The sequence below is a fragment of the Myotis yumanensis genome, unplaced genomic scaffold, assembly GCF_028538775.1.
Source record: "Myotis yumanensis isolate MYYU_CA2020_CCGP unplaced genomic scaffold, mMyoYum1.0.hap1 SCAF_4, whole genome shotgun sequence".
Lineage (NCBI taxonomy): Eukaryota > Metazoa > Chordata > Mammalia > Chiroptera > Vespertilionidae > Myotis > Myotis yumanensis.
In genome coordinates this window covers 104,834,612-104,861,751 of record NW_027223755.1, presented here as the reverse complement: position 1 = coordinate 104,861,751, position 27,140 = coordinate 104,834,612, and the positions used below count along the sequence as shown (strand labels likewise).

General features: G+C 56.3%; 1 protein-coding gene across 2 annotated transcripts in view; it reads left to right on the top strand.

Annotated features, from left to right (window-relative positions):
- Window positions 1–27,140, top strand: part of GSG1L (GSG1 like) — a 181,580-nt gene that overhangs the window by 13,433 nt on the left and 141,007 nt on the right. Inside the window, exon 1 of one of the 2 annotated variants that reach the window (XM_070411637.1) lies at window positions 4,331–4,377. The exons of the other annotated variant lie outside the window; for it this stretch is intronic. The gene's annotated coding sequence lies outside the window, so the exon portion shown is untranslated. Of the gene's footprint in view, window positions 1–4,330; window positions 4,378–27,140 lie in introns of those variants that run through there. 2 annotated transcript variants of the gene reach the window in all.

Below are 27,140 nucleotides of genomic sequence, written 5' to 3'. Positions count from 1 at the left end.
AGGGACAGGGCTTGGTGAGCAGGAAGAAGGGGAGGTGGAGTGGCCGGAGGGGAGTGAGCCCCCGGAGTGGGAGAGGCTGTGCTGAAGTGGCCGAGGGAGCAGAGACAGGAGCAGGGCCTGTAGGTATGGAGGGGTGGACGCCGTCCGCGTCTCAGCGCTCGCTTACCCAAGAGTCGCTCTCCGTTCTCTATGTCTGTCATTTTCTCTCTCATAATCTTAATGCTTTTTTTGGGGTCACCATCTTCTGGAACTTGTCTTACATAGCGTTCACTGAGCTTCCTGGGTCTGTGGTTTGGCATCTGACTGATCTGGGAAAGTCACGGTCATTGTTGCTTCAAATATTTTTTCTGTTCCTGCTCTCTCTCCTCTGACGGCACCTCTTGTCCCACAGACCTCGGTGCTCTGTTTTTTTTTTTTGTTTTTTTTTTCTCTTATCTGTTTTGGGGGTTTCTATGGCGATATCCTCAGGCTCAGAAGCTCTTTCCTCAGCCCCAGCCAGTCTCCTAACGGCCATCGAAGGCGTTCTTCGTGTCTCTCAGGGCTCGGTCTCCAGCGTGTCCTTCGGGTTCTTTCTCAGACTTCCGATTTCGCTGCTTACATGTCCACCTGTCCTTGCACGGTGCCTGCTTTATCCGTTAGAGCCCTTGGCACCTTGATCACTGCTTTTTCCAGTTCCTGGTGCGATGGTGCCAACGTCCCTGCCGTTCCTGCGCGGGGTTCTGATGCTTGCTCTGCGGTCAGAGGGTGCGTTTGCCTTTCACTCCGCCTGGATTCTCGTCTTGGTGGCCCGGCATGATGCCCGGGGTGAGGGGAGCTGCTGGGAACAGCCTTAGTGATGGGGTGAGGCGAGTAGGGGGAGGGCAAGCGCTCCTGAGCCTGTGTCCCCGGCTGTGACCTTCGCGTGCTTCTCAGTCCCCACGGCGACGGGGCTGCCGTGGGGCATCCCCCTCCCCCAGGGAACAGACTCTCTGCACCTTCACTTGTGCCTCATCACGTCCCTGACTCACATCAAACTCCTCCTGGTTGGCTGTGGTTGACGTCTCTCAGAGTGGCGTCCTAGCACCGGCGCTGTGCGCTCAGCTCCCTGTGGGACTGGTCTGCTCCCCGTGTCCCATGGTATTCGAGTCCGCCTTCGTGTCTTTAGCTCCTTTTTTGTTTGTTTTGCATCTCAAAAGCTTTTCTCTTCTTATTTTTGTTTTTATTTTTTTTAAAGTTTTCGTTGTGGAAAGCATTACATAGGCCTCTCCCCCTACCCCATTAACCTCTCCTTCACGGGCCTCCTCTCCACCCTCGCTCCCAGGGCCCTTCCTGCAGCTCCCCTCAAGGAAGTGAAGTCTGCTGTCTTACCCCCAACCGGCCGCGTCTTGGTTGTGGGGTTTACATTTTCTTCGGGACACACACCAGTGCTTTCTCGAATTCTGTGCTTCCAGGGCGTGAGCAGGCCCTTCCCCGGTGTGGGCTGTGGGCCTGTCCCCGGTGCCCTGACCATTTCCCACCTTTGGGTCTGGGAACGTCTGCTGGCCCAGGATTTACTCATACGCGGGATGGGCGGGTTCTCTCCGTCCTTCTCCCTTTCACCTGCCGCTGCCAGGTTCTTCCTCCCACACCTCACGGGGCGCCGATGGCTGGCAGCTCTACCATGAAGTCGAGTGCTGATTTTTCAGGATTTATCTGCATCTCGTGACAGCTGACAGTGGACGCAGGGCCGCCCTCTCTCACCTCCTGGTGTGAGTATGGAAAAGGGGAATGACCTCCGTGACATTTGAAATCCTCTGTAGTTCCTTTCTTAGCAGAAATGGTTGATGTGAAACTACAATTCCCAAGGTGCACCATTCCTACTTTCCCTCCCATCTCTGCCCTGGTTCCCTCCAGCTCAAGATGCAGAGCACCATTGTGCACCCACGTAGGCCCTCAGCCATGTGCCCTCAGCCACGTGCCCGCACCGGGAGTCACAGATGCTGAGTGACTGGCACCGGGGGAGGGAGAGGGTGAGGGAGAGGGTGAGGGTGCACAGCCCTGGTCCTCACAGGAAGTGGCTCATGTGCTACAGAGGGTGAGGCTCCCTCTCCCAGGCCCAGTGGGTGTCACTAGCCTGGGCTGGTGGAACGCTTTCTGATGTCTTGGCTGCAGAGATACGCTGATGAGCGGAAACTCCTTCTTGGTCTGGCCGAGATCATTGACAATAGGCCTGACTTCTAGCCCCCTTGTGACATCTCACTGGTTTGTGTGTCTCCTTGACCTGTTAACGGGAAGATGGATAAAGGCGGCCAGTCGCACACCCTGGCCTGCCAGCACCTGCACCCTGAAGTCCTGCAGGAGGAGGGAGGGTGTGGCTTTAGCCTAAGGAGACCTGGGGGAATTGTGGCCCATCTAGTCACTCACTCGCTCATTGATCACATGACCACTTATTCGGCTGGACATGCGAATATTGTATCAGCTGCTTTATCCTGATGGGCACTGGAGAGGAAAGACAGCGCTGGGTTTGTCCTGTGAGGCATTCTTCCAGTGTCCTGTGTGAGCTCGAGAGAGTGGCTCCATCGCGTGGTGCCTCACTGCACCCATCCATAGAATGGGGGCAACGGGACGGACACCTGCAGGGTTGCTAGGAGACCGGAGGCTGCCCCCTACAGGCAGGGTTTCCCCATCGGCTCAGCACGCGGGGCGTGTGCACATTTCAAGGCCAAATAAGGTGCTTGCACCACAGAGGGCGGGGCTGGGGTGGGAACTGGATGGGGAGCGGGTTCAGGAAGATCTTAACTGGTTCCAAGAAACACAGAGCCGCCGATCGATTGGGAGCCACCGCAGGCCTGCCGCCTGCCTCGTGCCCAGGGGGACGCAGCAGAGAGAAGCTCCTGGGGCTGTGAGACCATCTCCATCTCCTGGGTTCCACCTACTGGAAGGGTCTGTCCTCGGGGTTTTATTCACTTGAGAGCACATACTGTATGCCAAGGGCGTGTCTTTCTGGTAATGGGACACCATGGTGGAAGGCAAGGTCTCTAATCTTGTGAACTTTTAATTCTTTTTTGGGGGAAGTAGCATGGCAGCAAATGAACAGATGGCCCACAGAGTGAGGATGGCAGTGAAAGAGAGGCGAACAGTGATGGGACGCAGGGTGGCTGTTCGGGTGGGAAGGGGAGCGGGCCTCTGGTGAGGTGATGTTTTTCTTGAGACACAAATGACAAAAGGGAGCCCCCCCCGGGAGGAGCAGGGAGAGTCCCAGGCAGCGGGAACAGCAAGTGCAGAGGCCTGCGGTGGGAGCAGGGTGCTGGAAGCAGCGGGGTGGCTGGGGTCAGGTCAGGAGGCCCACGGAAGGCGAAAGGCGGCAGGCTGAGCCGTGGCCGTGGCCGCAGGGTGGGCGGGGCTTGGGAACTGTTTTGCAGGAAGGATCCACAGGACTGGGTGATGAGGCCAGTGAGGGAGGAGAGGAATTCGAGATGACCCCTAGGGGCTGGGCCTGAAACACTGGTGCCTGGTGCCGTTGACCGAGCTGGAGAAGAACAGGGAGGAGCAGGTGTAGGAAGGAAACCAGGCGTTCTGTTTGGGGCACAGGAAGGTATAGATGCTGGTGTTGACTTCCGGTCTGCTGAGGACCAAGGACAGAGTGCGGACTGTGTGTGTGTGTGTGTGTGTGTGTGTGTGTGTGTCCTGCTGCGGGGTTCTCAACCTTGGCGGTGCTGACATTTGCACGGGGTCAGTCTTTGTTGTGGGCCCTGCCCAGCACATTGTAGGGGGTTTAGAAGCCTCCGTGGCCTCTACCAACCAGATGCCAATGGCATCCCCCCATCACCATAGGTGACGATCACAGTGACATTCAAAATGCCTTCGGGCACCCCCGTGCCCCCTGTGGGCCAAAATCGCTCCTGGTTGGGAACCAACATGAAATCTTCACAGGGACATGGATGGTCACGGTAGGGAGGGAGGAGGGGGAACACACAGCTCGGGTGCCGGCACCGCCTGCTCCCTCAGCCGTGTCCACATCCTTAATGACTCCCATTACTCTTTCCTCCGAATCGCAGCTCCTGCCTCAGAATCCTTCTTAACAGCCGACCAGTCGCCGCGGCCAATCACTGGGATAGGCAATCAGACGAGAGCTATTTATTTCCCCGCTTCTAGGGTTGAAAAAAAAAAAAGGGCCCAGAATGCTTTTTATGGCCCACACACCGACTTACAGTAAAATCCTAGACAGCAGCCTCTCCCCATCCGTGCCTCAGTGGCCCTGCCTGTCGGAGCAGGCAGCCCTGCAGCTGTCGGTGGATCTGACAGAGCTCCAGGGGGAGGATCAACGAGACAAGCTCGGTAACTCAACTTGAGACTTTGGAGGCGGCAGAATATTACCGAAATGCACAACGGGACCCTGCTCTCCCGGGTGCTGCGCAGGTGAGCCTGTAACTAATTCGACAACAGTGAGTTGTTGTAAAGCGAGGGCGCAGTGATGGGAGTCAGGAAGGAGGAAGGCTCTCCGGGCGGCGGGCGGGTTGGAGGGCCTGGCAGTCGGCTGTCTCGGGTTCTGCCGGGAGGACGGAGCGGTGACGCTCAAGGCTACAGTGATCTGTGTGTGATGTTTTGTTCAGGTTCAGTGTAACCATGGAGACAGCCTTCCCCCCTTCTCTCTGTGAGCCGACTCCACACTCCTCCACGCACGTACACTCCACACACGCATGCCCCTCTTCCCACCGCCTCGACTCCTGCTTGGGCAGAGGAGACACGGGGCGGGGGGCGCAGAGGGGGGCAGCACCGGGAACCTGGGTGCCAGCTGTGTGCAAGCCCCTGTCGGCCCCTTCCTGAGTGTGGTCCTGGATAAGTTGCTCAGGCTCTGGAGCCTCCATCTCCTCATCTGCAGGAGGAAGATAAAGTGCTTTCTCCCCCCGCAGGGTTATGGGGGCTCAAACTCCATCTCCCGTGCGGAAGAGCCCTGTGAACTCTCCGGAACTCCGGAACGCGGCCTCACTTGCTATCCTGTTAAAGTGGACCCCGAGGACCCTGGTTTACAGTCATTGAAATCCTTGTTTTTTAAAAAAATCAGCATCAGCAAAACTAAACCTCTGGTTCGTGATGTCCGCTCGCCGTAGATGTGCGCCGTGGTGCTTTATTTCTGTATTTAATAAGAGCCCTTGGGGCCGGACCACCCAGGCACGAGCCGTGGCTCCAGCAGCCGTGGGGAGCCGCGCTGGGTGCCAGGCTGGGCAGCCTGCCTGGACATGTGTCTCAGCTCTAGTCTGACTGGATGTGTAATCACAAGTTATTTAACGTCTCCTGCCCCAGCTCCTTGTCTGTAAAGTGGGGTAATAATAGCACCTGCTGCAGAGCTGTTATGAAGACTGAGTGATTATGATGGCGAGGCTCTCTAGGGCCGGGTGGAGAACTGTATCGAGCCTGCTGCTTGAGACCCAGTTTGGGAGAGCTGGTGACAGAGCTGTGGGCGGGAGCGGGAGAGGTGGCCTGGGTGGAAGGGCGGGGGATCTAGGGCTTAGGCCAGAGGCTGCGGCCTGGGGGTGGAGGCATGGGGCTGTCTTTGGTGCTGATTCGGACACATTTACTCATGACCGGAGGGAGTGGGGCCCCCTGGTCAGGCAGTCAGGGGAGGGCTTGGGGTACAGAGAAATGGGGGGTGAGAGGAGGGAGGCTGGAGGTGGCTGCATCCCGTCAGGGGAAATGTTAGATGTAAAAACGTAACACGGGGCACTGAAGTCCAAAGAGCAAACACAGAGGACCTAACGGGTGAGTCCAGCAACATGCGAGAGGCTCAGCAAGACTTTGGCTGACTGTGGATTTGATATGATATGTGTAAGTTTTTATGTTATTACTAGAGGCCCGATGCATGAAATTCGCCCCCGCTGCCGCGGCTTGGTCCGGAAGGTCGTCCAGAAGGTCGTCCGGAAGGACGTCTGGTCTAATTAGCATATTATGCTTTTATTATGATAGATTGTTGCTGTTGCCTCTCCTGCTATTGTTGTTACTGTTATTGTGTGTCAACAGTGGAAATGGCTTCCAGAAACCAGAATGTGAGCATGGTTACTACATCAATGGAAACATTACAGGAAATGTGAGGGAGGGCCCCCTCTCTTCTCTGCCACAGCAGAGGCCCACCGGGAGCCCGTGGGTTCGGTGCCGCTGGCCTGGGTTAGAGGAACATGGATGGACAGCCGTGGGCCTTCCGGAGAGGAGCCGGGGCGGGCGACCTGGACAGGAAAGGGAGGCTGTGTCTGTTCATCTGTTAGTGGCTGTGGCTCCAAGAACTGAGAAAGAAAGGGTCCCGACGTGTCCTGGGAGACCCGAGTCCCCCCCGAGGAGGGACTTATTAGGAGGAAGCTCCGTGCAGACCTGCCTGCTGCGCGGCCACCGAGTAGGTCCCGGAAGCCGACCCTGACGTGGGGACGTGAGGCTGTGACTGGCAGTCTCTCTGGCAGGGGTCCCAGCACGCCCTGGAAAAGAAGGGGCCATGGACGGGGTGGGAGAGTGGCCGATGCCGGGCGCGGTCCTGAGCAGGTCACCTGTGGGCACGGCGGATCCCCACCGAGGACCCTGGGAGACGCCCCTGATGTGAGGGAGGTGGGCCAAGGCCGCCTCTAGAAAAGCCTGAGTAAAGCTGCCATCAGCCGTCGACGGAGGGCGCCGCTGGCCTCTGCCCGCCCCGGGTGCTGGCTGAGCATGTGCTGGGGCCGGAGACGGCGCTTGGGGATGGCGGATGCCAGGGGCACGTGGGTGCCGCTCGGAGCTGGCAGCGTCTCCTGAACAGGGTAGGAGGTAGGCGAGGAGGGCCTGGGTGGCGGTGGTGGGGGGCTGGGCGAGCTGCCTCGGTGGCACGAATGGTTAGAGCACTCGGTCCATGTTGCCCACTGGAGAGATGCTGCAGCCCAGAGTGTGGTAGCCTACAGGTGATGGGGAGGCGGAGGTGGGTGGCCGTGGAGGAAGAATGACTTTTTTCAAGCTTTTTTCCTAAACCACCCACTCCAGCCTCACTCTCAGGCTCATTCCAAGTCCGGGAGCCCACTCAGAGGCTCAGCTGCGGGCCCAAAGTGCTTACTTTGCGGACCCAAATGAGTCCCACACCGAGCAATGGTGTTTTCCACGGGAGAGAGGCCACGTGGCGGGGAGGTGGCCGGATGGAGAGCTGCCCTCAGCCCAGCCTCCTCCTCAGGAGCTGGAGGCTGCGGACGGTCACTCCCCTGGGGAGGAGGACTCGGCTTCCCCCTCCCTCGCGAGGGGCTGGGTGAGGAAGTCTCTAATCCTAGAGCTGGCATTTGCAGTCCCCGGAAAAAGCCTGACTACAACAGAAAAGCCATTTATTATTTGAGCTGCCGTTAAACGACAAAGGCGCTGGGTGGAAATCGGGCTGGTACCATGGCGTGGCCAAGTGCTCCCTAACATTTTATGAATCGGATGTGGCCCCATTAAGGCCCCCGGGAGGGAGCACTCGTGTGCTAAAAGCCAGGCCGGATGTGTGAGGGGCGGGGAGGTGATAAACACTCGCCCCTGAAAAGCCAGCATTTGGGTTCCCCTGAGAGAAGGAGCCTTACCTATTTTATTGTAATTTAAAAGGCTCCATAAAAACCATTTAACACACATATTCTTTAAAAAATATGGCTGCAATTAGTGTGTGCACAGGAGGGGAGAGGATTTACGTGCTGGGCGTCTCCCATTTTACGGGGGCGTGGGGGGGGGGACTGGCAATCAGGGAAGTTAGGGCCTTGCCGAGCAGAGGGGTCCTCACCCGGGCGCGAGTCTGCCCCCTCGGACACTCAGACACCCCGCAGTGTCTGGGGACATTTTTGCTTGTCATGCCCGGGGTGGTCTGGTGTCAGTGGGTCGGGGCTGGAGATGCTGCTAAACATCTCAGTGCACAGAGCAGCCCCAGCGAGGACTGACCAGCCCGGGTGTCAGCAGTGCCGAGGCTGAGCAAGCCGGGCCTGGGGCCGCCGTGAGGGCCTCCTGGAGCCTGTCCCCGGGCCCCCAGCTGCCTGTGCCACCACCCAGGCCCGCGGGCCCCCTCTGAGCCTCAGTCGCTGAACTCGAAGATGGGCCCACGCTGAGCCCGAGGCCTCAGCCACGTTTTTCATGTGGGGACTCCCCTGAGAAAGTGACGAAGGCCATGCGCCCTCTCTCTTCAGCAATTTCCCTCTTCCCACTGCACCGTTCTCTCTCTTAATATACTTCTTTATAGTCTCTGCTTTTCCATTAATTATTGTCATAAACATTTCTCCGCATTTTTTACAGTCTCCGTGATGATCGTTACTAAGGACTTCGTGCTACTCCATCCTGGTCACGAAGCACCTGTCCCAGGCACACCTGTGTTGCTGGGCATTTCTTTCTTTCATTCCTTATGGTTTAATGCCACACGATTATTTTTTTGAATAGAACATTTTTGTGGAATTATTTTCTCAGCACAATTTCCCAAGGGTATTTCTTCCTCTGTCTTCCTCCCCTCTTCGCTCTCTCCCCCGCCTCTCATTTCCTCTCCCTCCCTCCTTCCCTTCTCTCTCCCTCTCCCTCTTTTTCTTTCCCTTTATCTCTCTCCTCCCTCCCTTCGTTATTTTATTTGATTTAATTTAAGCATTTTGGAATAATAGTATATACACATGATTTAAAATTCAAAGGCATAAAACAACGTGCAGTAAAAAGTCTCCCTGTTCCCAGCCACCCACTTCCTCTCCCAGGGGCAACCACTGGCAGCAGTTCTCAAATATCATGTGCATCCATTAAAAAAATGTTTTTATTGATTTTTTAGAGAGAGAGGAAAAAAGAGGGAGAGAGAAAAACATCATCAATCGGCTGCCTCCTGCATTCCCCCTGCCGGGGATCGAGCCCGAAGCCTGGGCATGTTCCCTGACTGCGATTTGAACCATGACCTCCTGGTGCAGAGGTCGACACTCAACCACTGAGCCACACTGGCAGCGCGCATTTTTTATACATAGAGTCACACTCTGCCTGCTGTTTTGTCTGTGGGGTGTAGGTGGGAGCAGATCTCCTTTTGATGGAGATGACAGTGGAGTGGAAACCTAAGGATGGTAAGAGTGGAAGGAAGCGTGGAGCACGAAGAAGAGGCAGCATGTGCAAAGGCCCTGGGGTAAGAATTGATTGGCAGGTTTGAAGAACTCTAAGGAGGGGCTGTTGCAGAGAGAGAGAGAGAGAGAGGTCAAATTGCTCTGGAGGGACCTAGTCATGTGGAACCTTTTTGGCTGTGGTATAGGACTTGGATTTCATTCTAAATGCCCTGAGATGCTGTTGACTGCTTTTCAGCAGGGAGGTGATAGGGCATGATTTGCATTTAGCAAAATCGCATTTGGAGGGATGAGTAGGGAATATTGGTTAGAGGCAGAAATAGGAGGGTTAACAGGTGACGGTCCAGGTGGGAGATGCTGGTGGCTTGGCCGTGGGGGGAAATGGAGAGAACGGAATGAACTCGGGATGCAATTTGAAGGCAGAGCCAACAGGATCTGCTGCAGGTGGGATACGGAGTCAGGGGAGAATCACTGAGGACAACTTCGAGGTTTTTGTCCTGAGCAAACGATTGTCCCCATTACCGAATTGAGGAAGATTGACATGGGAATGGGTCTTTGTTGTAATGGGAGGGAGGGACCTTGAGCTCAGACCTGGCCAGTTTCAGTTTGCTGTCTGTGGGACAGCCCCGGGGCAATGTCATGCAGACGGGGTGGGAGTGGTGGGGTGAGAGGAAGAGGGATGGGGGAGTGGGCCGTGGAGGAGAGGGACACCCCTATGCCCAGGGATCGGAGGTGTGACCCAGGCCGCCAGCTCGCACCGGGGAGCACGCAGTGCCGGGGCAGGTCGGGGACCCACTTTCACCCTAATTATACCAACTCTGCCCTATCGTTGATTTCTGTTATTTGTTTAGTAATTTCCTAATTTCCCAAGCCAACACGGCCTGTAGTGAATTTGGAGCCGTTGCGTGGCTGCTGGTATTTGGGTTCTAGGAACTTTCTTACTTGCTTTAGCTGCTTCACTTAATCTGGGTGAGAATCGAAGGCCGACAGACCCAGATGCAGAGCAAAGCCTTCCTGGCGTTCGGGTCGCAGTCAGCCTCCGCCTGTGTCAGGTGCTCACTGGAGAGGAGCGTCCGCAAACCCTCGCTGCCTCTTCCCTCCCGTCCCCTAAGCACCCGGGACCCGGCTCCGCCGCCTGCTGTGATGGCTCGGAGTTGCTTTTGGCATAAGTCCCAGTTTCCTCTAATTTCAGAGCGTTTTCCTTTCCAGTGGGGCTATAATTCCTGCCAAAGCCCCAGAAGCCCAGGGCACGTGTCCCGACGCCAGGCAGGGACTGGGCATGCACGCCCTCCCGGAGCGGCTGCTCTGGGGACTGGCACGAGTTTGCCTTCCATCCAGACTGTTTATGTTGACATTTACATAGGCAGCACTCGCTAACCACGGCTATTTATGGAGCACCAGCCGCGTCCGGTCAGAACTGAGCCTTTCGCGCAGGCCCCATCAGCTGGCTGCAAAGAATCTGGGGTCTTAAAGTCGGCAGGAGTTAAGGTCAAGCCTCTCAGAGATGGGCAAGTGGACATGTCCCTTTATAACCTAGAGGGGCCTCACGCTCTTGGACCTGCTTTGGGAAAGTTGATGGATGAGCACAAATGATGCTCATAGTCCCAGCCTGGAATGGGCCCAGGTACCGTACAGGCCCAGGTACCGTACAGGCCCAGGTACCGTACAGGCCCAGGTACCGTACAGGCCAGGTACCATACAGGCCCAGGTACCGTACAGGCCCAGGTACCATACAGGCCCAGGTACCGTACAGGCCCAGGTACCGTACAGGCCCAGGTACCATACAGGCCCAGGTACCGTACAGGCCCAGGTACCATACAGGCCCAGGTACCGTACAGGCCCAGGTACCGTACAGGCCCAGGTACCATACAGGCCCAGGTACCATACAGGCTCAGGTACCATACAGGCCCAGGTACCATACAGGCTCAGGTACCATACAGGCCCAGGTTGATTCCATCCCATCCCACCCATCCCATCCCATTCATCCCGTCCCATACTATCCTATCCCTCCCCATCCCATCCCACCCCATCCCATCCATCCATCACATCCATCCCACCCATCCATCACATCCCATCCAGTCCCATACTATCCTATCCCATCCCATCCCACCCCATCCCATCCCATTCATCCCATCCCAACCCATCCCATTCATCCCATCCATCACATCCCATCCCATCCCATACTATCCTATCCCATCCCATCCCACCCATCCCATCCCACCCCATTCCACCCCATCCTATCCCATTCATCCCATCCCATCCCACCCCATCCCATTCATTCCATTCATCTCATTCATCACATCCCATCCCATCCCACCCCATTCATCCATTCCATCCCATTCCATTCATCCCATCCCATCCCACCCATCCCATCACATCCCATTCATCCCACCCCATTCATCCCATCCCATCCCATCCCATCCCATTCATCCCATCCCATCCCACCCCATCCCACTCATCCATTCCATCCCATTCATCCCTTCCCATCTCATTCATCCCATCCCATCCCACCCCATCCCATTCATCTCATCCATCACATCACATCCCATCCCACCCCATCCCATCCCACCCCATCCCATTCATCCCATCCCATCCCATTCATCCCATCCCTCCCATCCCATTCATCCCATCCCTCCCATCCCATCCCACCCATTTCTTATTTATGCCCTGAGTTCCTGGTATGGGCATTGGGATACAAAAGTGAATAAAGCAACTTGCTTGGTCGCAAGGAACAGAGTCCAATGCAAATTGGCTTAAGCAAAAAGACGACGTTCTGTTGGCTCACGTGAGCATAAAGGTAGCAGGGCTTCAGGCTTAGCTAGATCCAGGTGCTCCTGAGGTGTTACAGGATTCGGTGTCTCTTTCCCTCGACTCGCTTTGCCTTGCGTTCTGTTTCTGGTTGTGTTTTCCTCTCCAGCTCTCAGAGTTGTGCTTCCTGGTTGGCTTCCCCAATGGCAGCCCTTTCATGGGGAGCCCGTGCTCAGGTGCCCCAGTTTAGCGCCTGTAGGCCTCCCAGGGAGGGCTCAGTAGCCAGGTTTGGGTGACTTGCCATCCCTGAGCTGCCTCTGTGATGCTTGTGGCTCCGACAGGCCATTCGCTCACCCCGAGCTGGGGGTGGGGTCAGTCTCCACAGAACCTCACGGTGGTTCCCCAAGGAGAGTCAAGATGCTGCTGGGGGGCAGGGGGAGGGCCCTGGGTGCCGCACAGGCAGAGCCCCCGTTCCCCCCCCCCCCCCGCCCCCGCCCCAGCCTGCTCCAGAGCCGCATCCTGCCTTGGTGGGCGTCTTTCACATGCAGTTTTCTTCCAAGATGCCCGACCTTGTCCTCCTGGAAAGTTCCTTCCTCCTCTTCCTTCAGGGTTGTGTGAGGCCACCTCCCTCAGTGCCCCACCCTGCCCCGCCTGCGCTCCGGCTCCACCGCTCCGCAGTGTGAAGTCCTGTGTGCGCCCCGCTTTGTCATACTTGCCTGGTGACCGGTGAGCGCGGTATGCACCAGGGTGGGCGAGCCCCTGGTGGGTTTGTGCTTGGCGGCCACTCGGAGCCGCCAGTGCTCTCCCATGTCCCCCTGGCCTTCACCGAGGCCAACACTACCCAAGCCCCTTGTAGCCGTGGTGACTCACCCCGCCCTGCTCCCATCAGTGAGGGCAGAGAGGGAGCTGCACATCAGACTACCCGAGGCTACTGCCTGGTGATGGAGAAATCACTGCCCCGCCCCCACCTCTGCAGCCCCGACAGACAGAGGGAGAAGCCGATAAACTCCGAGACCGACCCATCATAACTAAGCTGCCTGGGGAACGGCCACCGGGTGACGGGTTAGCTGGGACACGCGGTGACGGGTTAGCTGGGACACGTGGTGACGGGTTAGCTGGGACACGTGGTGATGGGTTAGCTGGGACACGCGGTGACGGGTTAGCTGGGACACACGGTGACGGGTTAGCTGGGACACGTGGTGACGGAGTCACCTGGGACACGCTGGTTCCAAACCACCATGAAAGTCATCTGAGCTGAACCAGTGCCGCTGGGGCTGCGCTGTGCCGAGGGCACGAGGAATGCCTTCCCGGGACCCTTCCCCTGGACCAGCCTCACCTGGACCCAGACCCAGCACAGCTGGTGTGGGGGGTTGGGGAGGATGCAGACACGCCGAGAGGAGACTCTGGAAGTTGCTTTAAAAGCCAATTTTTATTTAAACTTTCCTTACAACTCACATTCTCTGCCAAATTCTTCCTCATGTCAACACAACCAAACACACACACACACACACACACACACACCACATCCTTGTAGTTTGAGAGTCTGTGGGGAGTTGGGATGTGGTAGCAGAGTAAGATTCTGACCTGGCCAGGAATTGCATCTTAAACTGCATTTGGATTCATCATCCATCCATCCTCTATCCATTTATTTATTCATTACATACCCATCACCCATCAATCCATCACCCCCCAATCCATCATCCAGCCATTTACCCATCTATGCTTCTTCCACCCACTCTATAGCCATCACCCATCAATCCTTCATCCATCATCCATCTAACCACCACCACCCATCTATTCACCCATCCACAATCCATCTATTCATCATCCATCCACCCATCCATCCATCCATGCACCCATCCAGTATTCATTTCTCCATCACCCTGTCATCCATCTGTGCACATACATTTGTTGATGCCTATGCTGTGCCAGTCTCCCCAGGTGGATAGAAGACCCCCCCCCCCCCCCCCGAAGAGCAAGACACAGTGAGAGAGATACAACAACAAAGCTAATTCAGAAAGGGCCAGGTGACCTCATCTCACTTAGTGTCAGCGTCTATGCTGGTGACTCCCACTTACGTGTAATGCAGTTATCCTATATAATGAAAGGCTAATATGCAAATCAACCGAGCGGCGGAATGGCCGGTCGCTATGACGCACACTGACCACCAGGGAGCAGATGCTAAATGCAGGAGCTGCCCCCTGGTGGTCAATGTGCTCCCACAGGGGGAGTGCTGCTCAGCCAGGGGGAGCGTGAGCTCCCACAGGGCTTACAGCTTCGCTGAGCACAGCGGCAGTGGCGGGAGCCTCTCCTGCCTCTGCAGCAGCACTAAGGATGTCCCACTGCCAGCTTAGGCCCATGGGGAGTGGGCCTAAGCTGTCAATTGGACATCCCCCGAGGGCTCCTGAACAGTGAGAAGGCACAGGCCGGGCTGAGGGGACACACCCCCCGCCTCCCCGCCGAGTGCGTGCATTTTGTATACCGGGACTCTAGTACTCAAATAATGTGAATGGCAACTATTCGCATTTGTTCAGTTCTCTACACAGTGCTTTCTTGTGCATTGTCTTATTTTTTTTTTTAAGATTTTAAAATTTATTTTTAGAGAGAGAGGAGGGAGAGGGAGAGGGAGAGAGAGAAACATCCTTGTGAGTTCGAGACATTGAACAGCTGCCTCTTGCACGCCCCCTATTGGGGATCGATCCTGAAACCTGGGCATCGAACCAGCAATCTTTTGGTGCACGGGACGACACCCAAACAACTGAGCCACCCCGGCCAGGGTTCATTTGTTTCTTAGGACCGAATTCCTTGGGGGTAGGTATTACCTATTTCTCAGATGAGGAAACTGAGGCCCAGAGAGGGCAGGGAACTGCCCAAGGACCCTCACCTTGGGCATGGTGGAGGAGGAACTCAGACACAGGCCTTTGGCTCCTGATCACATGCTGTGAGGCAAGACGCTTTCTGCAGCTCCGCTCACTGCAGGTTGAGAATCTGCCCATCAGCTGATTCAGGCCGTGTGACCCCTGGTGATGTCACAGAAGACTGCTTGTCCCCCAGTGCCCTGCCATCCACCACCCTCTGAAACGTCCCTGGGCAGGCATGAGAGCTTGGCTGGCTGCTGGTCCCCTCCACAGGCGCCGAGAGCTCCCTGAAGCTGAGGCCTTCCTTCTCTAATCACTGCCTTTCTGGCTGCAGGGAGCCACAGCACCTCTAGAGAGAGGGAATTCCTGCATCTGCCTGGAGCGTGTAGCATAGAAGGTAGGCATCCGGCCTATTAAATCCCCTCTGGAAAGCGAGGTTTGCGCTGAGCCTGAGGCTAGCTCTCTCTGTGCAAGCGCTAGCGTGGCATTAAAGACATCAGCGCTGAGCGGAGACGTCCTCCTTCGGAAGGACGGGAAGCATTAAAAAGAGAATCATTTTCTTTCTCTGAGAGTTAAAAGCTTGGGCTCTGAAGACAAAACTGCCCAGAATTTAAATTCTTGGCCATGTAATGAGTGCCAACGCTTATGAACATTACTCTTATCCGGACCGTGGGCAGCGTATGAAAGCCACAAACAGAATAAGGTGCTGGTAAAGGGCTTACACTCTGGAATCGTACCAGCCCATCCTAGTCCCAGCTCTGTCGCCTGTGACCTTTGCCACTTGGCAAGTGACTTGCACTCTGTGAGCCTCACTTTACTTACCTTCGGGATTAGGAATAAAATAATAAAATCTAGTCCGTACTGGGGAGCATTTGCTACATGCCTGGCACTGTTGCGGGCAGTCCACCCGAAATAACTCACTAGGCCCTCACACTTGGCCTCCTCCTGGCTGATTCGGGAAGATCAATGAGATGACATATGTACATCAGCGGAATGCCTGACACATAGTAGGACAAAATAAATAGAGGTGATCGCTGCTGCTGACGGCATTAGTTGAGAGTCCTCCCACTTCTAATGGTGGAAATCCTACTAGCTTAAGCAAAGCAAAGAAAGTTATTTACTCTTATAAACGACCACATCTAGGTAGCATCAGGTTCAACTGGACACAAAGGCCCAAAAAATGTCACCAAAAGCTCTTTCATATCTTACATAGACCCCCTCTATATTGATCACATCCATATGTCACCAGGCACATTGGGCTATAGATTGAAATGTGAATGAATGAAAATAAAATTTAAATGAAATCCAAAATAAAAATCAGACTTGGGTTCCTCCTTCGCTCCAGCCACATTTCACGTGTCATTGGGCAGTGCAGACACTTCTATCATTGCTACTGTACAGGCTGTGCTGCTTCCTGTGGAGGTTGTGTGCCGCTTGCAAGCCCTGCCCTCACACCCTGCCTGCCCTGCAACCCGAGAGAGAAGAGAGTGTGTTTCCTGGTAGCTCTGGCAGAGAGGTCTCAGGGAAGGCTCTCATTGGCTTGTTTCTATCACATGTCCATTCCTGAACCAATCACCATGGCCTGTGGGTGGGTGTGAGTAGAGTACTCTGATTGGCTGGTCTAAATCTTGTGCCTACCCAGTGGTGGGGATGGTCAGGCCTGCTCAAACCACATGGGATATGTTCCTGGAATAGAGAAGGATACAGGCTAGGGAGTGAGACATAACATACCGTGGTAGATGGTACTATTTGTTCACATTTATTCATGTCCTCCCACCAATGCCATTGTCCCAGGAGGCTGTGTGTACTTCCCTACCCCCACTAACTAACTGGCTTTGGTCACGTGACTTGCTTTGAGCACTGGAAGGTGAGCAGGTGTGACCTGCCCTATGGAGCCGGGTGAGCCTCGCCTCCTCTAGCTCTGCCCTCGTCATGAGGACACAGTGCCCCAGAGTGGACAGTCCTTCCGCCTGGTCCCAGAGGGGGACGCACACAGAGCCCTGCCCAGGGAGACGAGCTGAGGGCACAAGCTGGCCAACCTGCTGCCCTGCACAACAAGAACAGGAAATAAGTGTTTGGTCTGGAAAGCCGCTGAGATGTGGGGACTCATTGTCAGCCAGGTCCTCTTCCCCAGTGCCATCCGCTTCCTGCTCTTGTCAACGTGGGCTTCACACAACCGTAGTGTGTGGCGGATCCGAGGCAGAATCAAACTGCAGAGAACAGGGGCTGCTCTCCCGACGTCTCCTGCGAACTTCCCAGAGCCGGTCCCTGCCCCCGCGGTGCTCACAGCTGGAGGGGGTGGAGATGGGTGAGCAGGGAGAGAGGGTGCAGCAGGACCAGTGCCCGGCAGATCCAGACCCAGGCTGACTGGACGCTCGGCTTGGCTGAACAGCAGGCCGGCCTTAGACCGCTAGCGCCGAGTTTGTTTGATTTTTTTTCTTTAAAAACGCCTCTGGCATAGAAGTGTGGGCCACAGTGCAGGTCGCCCAGCGAGACTGGAGGGCTCCGAGCGCCTTCCCTTGTCGCAGGCACATTCTCCGGAGCTCATTACCCTCACCGCGCCGGCCACGCGTCTCTCGGCCTTGGCTGCGGTCACATTTCACTCTGTTGCAGTCCCTGGGGCCATCAGGATGACAGCACTGTCAGCCCTCTCCTGTCCTAACCCACTGTTCTCTGACTTCAGACCTCGCTGGTCCTAATTATAAAAGGACAGATGGGATGGGGGTTCCCGCTCTTTCATGGGGTCCTAGGCAAAGGCCTGGCTCTCTCTCTCACTCTTTATTCGTTAATTTACCAGACATACAGGACGCCAGCTATGTTCGGCTGCTGGGGGAGGGGAGAGGGGGGTACAGGATGATTAAGATGCAGGCAGCCCCTCCTGCCTGGCGGGGGGCCTGGGGCTGGGAAACCAGGGAAGGTTTTCTGGGGAAGGTGGCCCTGCGGCTGGGCTGGGAGGATGGGGGAGGCTGGCAAACAGAGAGGACAGCACCGGCTGTGCAGAGGGACGGCCTTTGGAGGTGGGGCTCCTGTCCTCCCGCTGCGGGCAGTCAAGCTCTCTCATCACCGGGCTGTGCCACGCCCTCACCTCCTTTCCTGTTGATGTGGCTCGCGGTGCCATGGGCTCAAGGCAGCTCCTTGGCAGGCACGGAGCATGGCGACTCCTGCTTCATCCTGTCTTACCGGTGCCCCAGGCTTTCCCACCCAGGCGGGCGCAGGCCACCCCATTCCGCTCAGTCCTGCAAGGCCTGCTTTCGGGGCCCATTGGGGGGCTTCCTCTCCGTGTGGAGAGGAGCTCCTGTCACAGACACGGTCACAATGGCCTGAACTCCCCGCTAGTGGGACATCTGGCTGCCAGGATCAGCACATTCCCTCTATCAGCACCTACCCGGTGCCTGGCCCTCCCAGGGCGGCTGCACACGCGGGACAGGCCCACCCTGCCACGCACGCTCCCTGTCCTCGTTTACGTACAACCTGGACGGCTGTGCTCGGCAGCCCTGGCCTCAGGGTCTCATTTGCTCCTCGTCACAGCGCTGTGGGGTGGTAAGTCCTGTTTCCCTCCCATTTCACAGCCCAGGAAACTGAGTCTTCGAGAGCTCCTGGAACTTAAGGTCACCCAGCCGGCACTTCACACCCGGGCTTCTCTGCCCGCGTGTGCTGCCCTCTCGTTGTCACACTTCACCATCTCCTGCCCCCAGCCACTCAGGCCTCCCTGCGGATGGGCTCTTAGCGGATTTTCCAATAATTCTCCCCTGCGGCTGTGGGACTGTTATCTTTCATTACTGCGTTGTGTAGCTTCGTAGATGGTTTTATTTTTCACTCCCGCGGCTTGTTGCTTGGGAGCAGCTGAGAACCTGCGTGCCCTTGCTCTGAATGCGTCGTGTTGGATGCACGTTTATCTAATTTACATGAGTCGGCAGCAGCGCCTGGTGATTCCGTTTGGAACTCATTTCCTCCCCGGTGGTTTCCATGCAGCTGCTGGTCTACCTGCAGCCCTGGGCCAAGCTCCGCAGGCCTCTGGGCTGCCGGCAGCCCGCGGTGGGGTGCCTAGGGCGAACCCCAGGAGTACCCGTTCTTTCAGGAGCAAAACCCCATGGATTGGCAAGAGCTGAGGTTTGGAGGCAAAATACCTGAATCCAGGTCTTCTTGCTGCTGCTTCCTTGCTGTGTGGTCTCAGGCAGATGCGTAAGGTCTTCCAGCCTCTGTCCCTTCCGCTGTGGCGGCCACGGGACAGTACTGAGGCACATACAACACCGGAGCGCCGGGGAGCTAGCACGCGTGAGGAAGGACGGGGAACACGGGATCTCCACATCCTGCTGGTGGTAGAGACACACGGGCAGCACTCGGCAATGTTATTCAAACTCGAAATGTTCCTGCCCTTTGCCACAGCAGTTCCAACTGTGGCACACCAGAGAGACGCACGTGCACACAACGGTGTCAGAGTTCCTCGGGGGATGGCGGGTTAGGGCGAGGGCTGGGTGCCGTCGTCGCTCCGTGGATTCCGCTGCGGCTGGGAAAAGAACGAAGTATGTCTACAGGGGACAAGTGGGGGGACTAATTGGCAAGTGAACAAAGGCCGTGTGTAGGAAGAGAGAGCAACAAATTTGACAACACAAAACAAACAGCATGTGTTTTGTTAAACACAGCGTTTTACAGCTGTGAGTTACACGCACAGAAAGGTGCACAAGATGACGCCTGCTAATGACAGCACAAATTGGACCTCATGTGACCACCTCTGAAGGGAAATAGAACCTTGTCACCACCCAGACGCTCCCTCACGCCCCCGTGGGGACCACCTCCACCCTGAGCAGGACCCACTCCGCCCCTCAGCCTTCACCCCCCAACTCCATCGTAGAATCCTGCTGCGCTCTGTGTTTCTAGGAAGGGAATCACACAGCGTATTTTCTCATGGCTGGTGTTTTGCTTAACATTATTTTGTGAGACTTACTCCTGTAGTTGCTCTGCCAAATCCTTTCTTGGGGACATAAACATGAACATAATCGACTGGGAAATAAGGTCTGGGAAGGCACCATGACGTCAGTTTCGGAGAGGGGCCGGGGCGTGGCCGTGGGGTGTTGTAAGGCTATTTAGGGACCTTATCTACTGTTTGAATTTTCCTAAAGGAGAAACGTATTGATGCGTTTCTTGGAACGTCTGAGCTCACATGGCGGCCGAGTAGGGCTGGCCAGTGGTTCCTCTCCATGCGCGCCTCCTCGGGGCTGCTTGAGTGTCCTCACAACATGGCGGCAAGCGGGTCGAAGACGAGCCAGAAGTTGCAATGCCGTTCCTGACATGGCCATGGAAGTCACACACAGTCACTGCTGCAGTGTTCTCTTGGTTGCACAGGTCACCCCCGATTCAGCCGGAAGGGGGCCTGCACCAGGGCATGAGGAGCAGGAGGTGAGGCTCCCGGAGTCACACAGGGACTGGCGACCGCATCTCATTGAAATAGGGGTAATAGTACCCTCCTCCCAGGGCTTTGTGGTGGTTACGTGAAGTTGTCTGTGTGAAAGTGCTTAGAACAATGGCTTTTGCACGGCGGCTTCAGATGAGCACCCGTTATTATTTCAGAAATGCTGCAAACGCATCACCTTCATGTATTTCTCTGGGTTTCCTGTCACTTCCCAAGTTTGTAATTGTAAGTCAGCTCTCAGGGCTCCTGGAGGAGCCCACCAGGTAGCAATGGTCATGAACAGCTGCACTTTGGAGTCATCGCCAGAGCAGCGTTTCAGCCGCCGCTCAAAGGTGGCACCCCGCACGGCTGTCCTGCACGCGGGCTCCACCGCGCGTGTGACTGGTCGCCAAATCCCGGCAAGACGGCGGGGCCGATGTTAATCTCTCTGGGAACAGGCATCTGAGTCTTTGACTTCAATCACTCAGCACATCAATGCCCCACAGTGAATAGAGGCATTGATGCGCGAGTCGACTTGTTACTTTCACCATAGAACTGGGCCGACGGCAGTGCTTCAGTTGAAGGGTCCAAAACTCAAGTGTCCACCAGGCCGGCCGGGCACCTCAAATCTGGGGAGCGGCCAAGGGTAAGCAGGACCATGTGAACGTGATGATACGCAGCAGGCGGCCTCGGTGTTGGAGAGACGGTACGGAGTGGTGGGGGCAGCATTCAACGGACACAAAGATTCGATAACACAGAGGCCCTGTCTCCAGGCCATTGTCTTTTAAGTGCCTGACAGTCACTGTCTGGAGGGCGGCCTGGACTTCGGCTCCTCTCGGCGCTCGCGGCCCCAGCCACCGCCACAGGGCACCGTGGGCCCTCGGTGCCCGAGTTTCCCAGTTGATTTGTAACGAGTGTGTGAGCAGCCAGTGGCTCCCACCACCAGCCTCCCCCTTTCCTGGCGGCCTCTGGCGTTGGGGTCCCATCAGGTGTCAGAGTTCAGACTGGCCAGGCCACGGCCGAAGACGCTTTGCTGATGTCCTTCATCTGATGGCGTCTGTGGGTTGACAACCTGAGGCTCATCACTGCCAGGTCATGAGCTGGGGGCTGGGATCGGGGGATCCCAACCATTTACTTTGCGGTTTTGTGTGGCGTGGACTCCAGTGTCCATGTGAGGGGGGACCTGGGTCGTTTGACAGATCTGAGGGCTTCTCTCGTGGGACGGGGGGCACTTAACTTGCCTCGAGGTGGGGAAGGGCTGGGATGTGCGTTGCCCCGTGGGTGTTCCCTCTCCTTCCTTGTCTATCTCACAAGGAGGCGGGAAGGGCAGATATTTCTCGAGCCTCCCTTGTGGCTAGCGGTAGGGAAATGACCCAGTTCTGCCAGTTAGATGTAAGAGGGATTCTGCTGGGGACTTTTGGGGACATGTTTTGCCCTTGATGAAAAGATGTGGCCATGTGAGGGAAGCCTTCCTATTCTGGATGCTCCCCTACTTCCTGCATTTGGAAGTGGTTGGATGAAGGTGGGATGTCTGGAGCGGTAGCAGCCACTTCGTGCCTCTGGGAGAATTTCAGAGAATTGCATCACCGAGTCACTTGATCACTGATTTTTTAGAGAGAGGCTTCTTGTTATGAGGTAATGAAATGCCGTTATTATGGAAGCCACTGCTAGTTGAGGCTTTTGTTGCAGCCAATAGCTGCATTCCTTGTGTTACAGGGAGTGTTGAGCATGTTCCCTGAGGGTATGGAGAGCTGGGTGCCCACTAAGGATCCATAAGGACTCGCAATTGCTCTGTACCACCCTCAGGCCATTTCCTTTTTTTTACCTCTAAATCTAAAAAATGAAATCGTGACATAGATCATCTCTGCAAAAATGTTTAAAACATATGTGTATCGTCTAAAGACTAATAATAAAATCCCCACTGGCCACCACCTGAGTTACTAATTAGGACCAACTCCCAAGGTGGAGGCAGATGCCAGGATTCCCTGTGCGCACACTGCGAGGGGTGGGGACCTGGGGGTGACAGGGCCAGGCAAGGGGACTTGAAAGGAGGTGAGAGGGCCCCTCTGGGCTCTAATTACTGATTTGGACAGGTCCCCTAACCTCTCGGCTCTTCAAAGTCCCCTTCAATGAAAATGGGGGTGACAGTCCAGGGTTATTTTGGGGAGCGGGGTGTGTCAGTCACTCGGGGCAGTGCCAGCATGCAGCATGAGCTCAGCAAGTGCAAGCAGCCATTGTTGGTAGAAGCTCTCTGCAGAGAGGTGGGGGGTGGGGGTCTCAGGTCGCTGCTGTCATACCGCAGGTGCACCCCCCGGAGGCCCCGGGGCCCGTACAATTGTGCACTAACAAGAACAGGGCCAATGAGAAAAACAGAGTTGGGTCGATGGCTCAAAACCTAGGGACACTTGCAACCACAGCACCAACAAGTGGGTAATAATTCTAACAAGCCCTGAGCGCACGCAAACCTCCAGGGCGCTTACGCCCCGCCACGCAGTGAACCCCGGGGGCCAGCCTTCAACGCGGAGGTCCGGTTCCTCTGGGGACGGAGGTCCCCGAGGCTCTGGCTTCCAATCGGGACCACTGTCATCAACACTAAAGCCAGGCCTGACAGGGCAGCCCTCGTCAGGAGAGGCAGGAAACTTCGTCGTCTCAATTTGCCGCATCCCCAGATGCGTAATCCCCGGCGCACAGAGGCCTGGAGGCCAGGAATCCCGCCTCCACTTGTAGTGAGGGAAGGCATTGGCACAGACGCCCAGTTTTTCTTAAATCCGTCAAGTCCTGCTACGGTTCTTTCTTTAACTGCGCTTGCTCCTGATTGCGGATGATCCCCGACTCACTGTGGCTCGATTCAGCAGTTTTTTCGACTTTACGATGATGTGAAAGTGAAACGCATACTAAATTACACGAGCTGTTCGACACTTCATTGTAAAATAGCCTTTGGGTTCGTTGTTGTTGTCCAACTACAGAGTAATGCAAGTGTTCTGAGCGGGTAGGAGGTAGGAGAGGCTACGCTATGATGTTCAGTAGGTTAGTGTATGAAATGCCTTTTTGACTTGTGAGGGTGTCAATTTACGGTGGCTTCTCAGGAGGCAACCCCATTGTCAGTCAAGGAGCATCTGCATTTAAACATATCGGCGGCGTTTAACCACACTGAGCTCAGGTTCCCTGCTGTTTCAACACCCTTCCCCTCTTCTCCAGTCTCGGTGAGGCCGCCTGTGTCTAAGGAAGCTGCCGTGTTATGGCAGAACCGACCTGCCCTCCGAGGGTCTTTCGAGCTCCAACGTCCTAGAACAGGGATTGGCAAACTACCCCGCCTGGGGCCAGATCCGGCCCACTGCCTGCTTTTCAAAAAAGTGTAATTTTTAATTGTGGTAAAAACGTAACATAAAATCTACCGTCTCGACCACCCTTCAGTGTGCAGTTCGGTGGGGCTGAGTGCAGCCACGCCGTCTCCCACGGCCTGTGTTTGTGAGGTTTAGTCGGCATGCGCCATGCCCGTTGCTCCCGTGCTGTCTGTGGCTGCTTTTGTGCTGTCGTGTCAGAGTTGGGTCACCGTGACAGGGACCCTGTGGCCAACGAAGCCAAAGATATTTACTGGCTCTTGACAGAAGTTTCCAGAGCCCTGTTCCAGAATCACGAAAACGACGGATGTCCTCCGTCCGCTTCCTCCTCCTGCTCTGCGTCCCGAGCCCCGTGTCAGCCGGGGCAAAGCGCTGCCGCTGCGACAAAGAGGCTCTGCTCGGCAGCAGGCGGCTGGGGAGCTGCCTCAGTGTCTCCTTTGTGTCTGAGGACAGACCAGGTCCGAGGCGTCACTAATGGAAGCAGCCGAGTGTCCCCTGGCCCCCTTTTGGTGGGTGAGCTTCCCTCTCTGAGTCCGGTCCACCCCTGGTGCCACAGGAGGCAGGGGCCACCCTCCCTGGGCCGGACGGGCCAGGCCTGCGCTGTCCGCCCTGCCCTGGCCCGGGGCAGAGAAGGCAAACTCCTGGCCTCCGAGACGTTCATCTGGGAAATGCCTGGGCTCAGGCCTGACCAACTGGACAGTGATTCCGTCCCTCCCCTGCTCCCCCTCCTGGCTGCCGCTGCCCCTGCTGCTGATCCCCAACTCCTCGGACAAGGAGTTCACGAGGCCTCCTCCCAGAGCTCTCGGGCGGGCAGGGCAGCGCCCCGGCCAGTGCTGAGAGCAACACCTGTCTTGAGAGGGCAGGACAAGCACATGTCTAATTTGCTTTAGAAATACAGTGGGGCCTTGACTTGCGAGTGTCCCGACTAACGAGTTTTTCGAGATACGAGCCATCTCTCGGCCGATTTTTTGCTTTGAGCTGCGAGCTAAAATTCGGGTTACGAGCCAGCTTCAGATACCCCACCGCTAGTTGGCGCAGCGAACGTCACAGTGAACGCCACAACATCAGCCCAGCATCACGTGTCTCACTCGTTCACTTTTTGATTTGACCTACGAGTAATTTGAGTTACGAGCTTCGTCACGGAACGAATTAAACTCGTAAGTCAAGGCCCCACTGTACAGGCAAGTTTTTTTTTCTTTTTTTTTTTTAATCCTCACCCAAGGATATTTTTTCTCATTGATTTTTAGAGAGAGTGGAAGGGAGGGTGGGAAGAGCGGGGGGGAGACAGACTGGGGCCAGGGAAGGAACCTGCAGCCCCGGGATGTGCCTTTGACCGGGAATTGAACCCCTGCAGCTCAGCGTAGCCTGCATTTTCCTGCCGTGTCTGTCTGCACACGCTGCATTCTTACGAGAAGCAGTGGGAGCGTGATGGATGCTTCTGCACGCGGCCTTCCCCTCCTGGCCCTGGAACACAGGCGTTTCCCCGTCTCGCTCTCGCGTGGATCCGCCGCATTCTCTTTAACTGCTGTTTAGGGATCCCCCTATGGATACACTCTGTTTATTCAGAGTATAGACTTCCTTAAGGCCCAGTGCAAAGGCCATCTTCCTCCGTGAAGTCTTCCTTGATTCCTGCAGCAAAAATGGCCACTTTCTGCTTCAGACTCTTAGCTCCCCGTCCCTTTCTCAGGTGCGGTAGTGGTCAGGGTACAGCGATGCTGCTGGAACAGAGACCCTGCAACGCAGAGACGTAGAGAACAGCCGCTGTTTCTCGTTGGCGATAGTGCTGGTGAGGGGGCAGGTCCGCCCCTGCCAGTTACTGCAGGGCCTTAGTTTCTTCCAAGTCATTGCTCTGCCGTCCCCTAGGGAGCCCCGTTGCCTCCATGGGGCTCCCCAGGAGGCTGGGAGAGAGCGTGGAGGAGGCCTGCCTGGTGTCTTCAGTCCTGACCTGGGCTAGCCATTCACAAGCCGTTGGCAAGAGCTTTGCATGGCCGTGCCTACTGCCCAGGAGGCTGGTCCCATTGCCAATTCACAGATGAGGAACTTCAGGCTCAGAGAGGTTGAGTAACTGGCCTAAGATCACACAGCGAGTAAGTTTGGGCGCTGAGATTTCAGTCTACCTAGAGCCCTTGCATTCACAGCTTGATGCCAGGAGAATGTCACATGGTGTGTGCTGTAATAGGGTATTAATAGGGTATGTTCAAGGGGTGGTGGGAGGGCAGAGGAGGCCTGACTGACTCAGCCTCAGGGAGGGATGGCTGTCTGGAGGAGGCGGTGACCTTGAAGACTGAGAAACTGTGGGTAGTTAGGAGCAGCTATAGCGACTGTGTGGGGGTGTGAAAGACGGACCCACACGACCGGCTCTGAAGGCCCCGCTTTGGGGCGTCAGGGAGCTTGGGCTGGTGGGAACTCTCAGAGGTTCATCGGGGCGGGCAACACGGGGCTCCAGGTTCCCCTTCGAGCATCTCCTTAGGGGGCTGCACACCGGGACTCGCTGGCCGAGGAGGTGGCCGGGCTCGCTCAGGACCCCAGAGGGCGACTTGCGGCCAGCAGTGTGAGATAGGATCTTAAGGCCGACTGCTGAGCCACCCCCCCCGAAATAACACGGCTTAAACGTGATGGAAACCTTTCTTCTTCTCTCACATGAAAGTCTGAGCCAGGCAGACATCTCAGCTCCACGTTGGGGAGCTAGGATTCTTTCAGTGGTTCTCAACCTTCCTCACGCCGCGACCCTTCAATACAGTTCATGTTGTGGTGACCCCCAACCATAAAATTATTTTCGTTGCTACTTCATAACTGCAATTTTGCTACTGTTATGAATCGTCATGTAAATATCTGATATGCAGGATGTATTTTCAGGGGTCGCGACCCACAGGTTGAGAACCGCTGTTGGCTCTGCCACCCCCAAGACACCGCCCTGATGCACTGGGTCCAAGGTAGACCTCAGCCACGGCCAGTTCCTGCTGCCGAGGCAGGAGGGTGGGCGCTGGAGCCAAGTGGGAGTCTGTGTCACTCTGACTGAAAGGTTGGGGTTCACAGGAGTCAGGGCTCAGGGTCTTGAGCAGCAGGAGAGTCTGGGGCGCTGCTCACACGGCCACAGCAGACCTGAGGCCATAGCAGCCACCCTGTGGCACGGGCTGTGCTGCCCCCTCTCCACAGTCACACTGTCCCTGGGGAATCGATGCCACTGGCACCACCGCCTCACACTCACCTGAGCACCCACCTGGCCTCGATGCACCTGCATTCACAGTGCCTCCTCAGCAGGGTGCCTGCCGGCGCTGACCAGGCAGCCGGTGCAGGGCGTGGCTGGAGGAGACGGCGGGAACGTGGCAGAGTCGCCTAGAATTTGTGCTGAGAAACGCTCTTTCCTCCTCCATCCTGGTCAGAGCCGTTCCGACTGGTCCCTCTGCCTTCAGAATCCTTCGACCCCCCAGGAAACCATTTGGAATTTGAGTGTGGGGTGTGTGTGTTTCTTCCAAGTGCAGGGCTGCCATCCATGGTGCTGGGAGAGCCCCCCAGCCCTGCCCGAGCTCGGGCCTGCTCTGTGCTCCCAGAGAGGGTGTGGGGGCCTCCTCTCAGGGTGCTAATGAGCACGCAGGAGCTGGGGAGAGAAGCTGGCCCCCCAGTGGGTGGGCTCCTGGGGGCTGAGGCCCCTGTGGGCTGCGCCTCCATGCGGCCGCACTGCCTGTGGAAAAGGCTCTCCCGGCACGCATGGCTCTTCCCCAGCCCGGCTCTGGGCAGGCACCTGGAGCCCCTGGTCAGCCAGGCCCATGTGCGCGGCTCTGTGCAGAGAGCGTGGTCTCTGGGG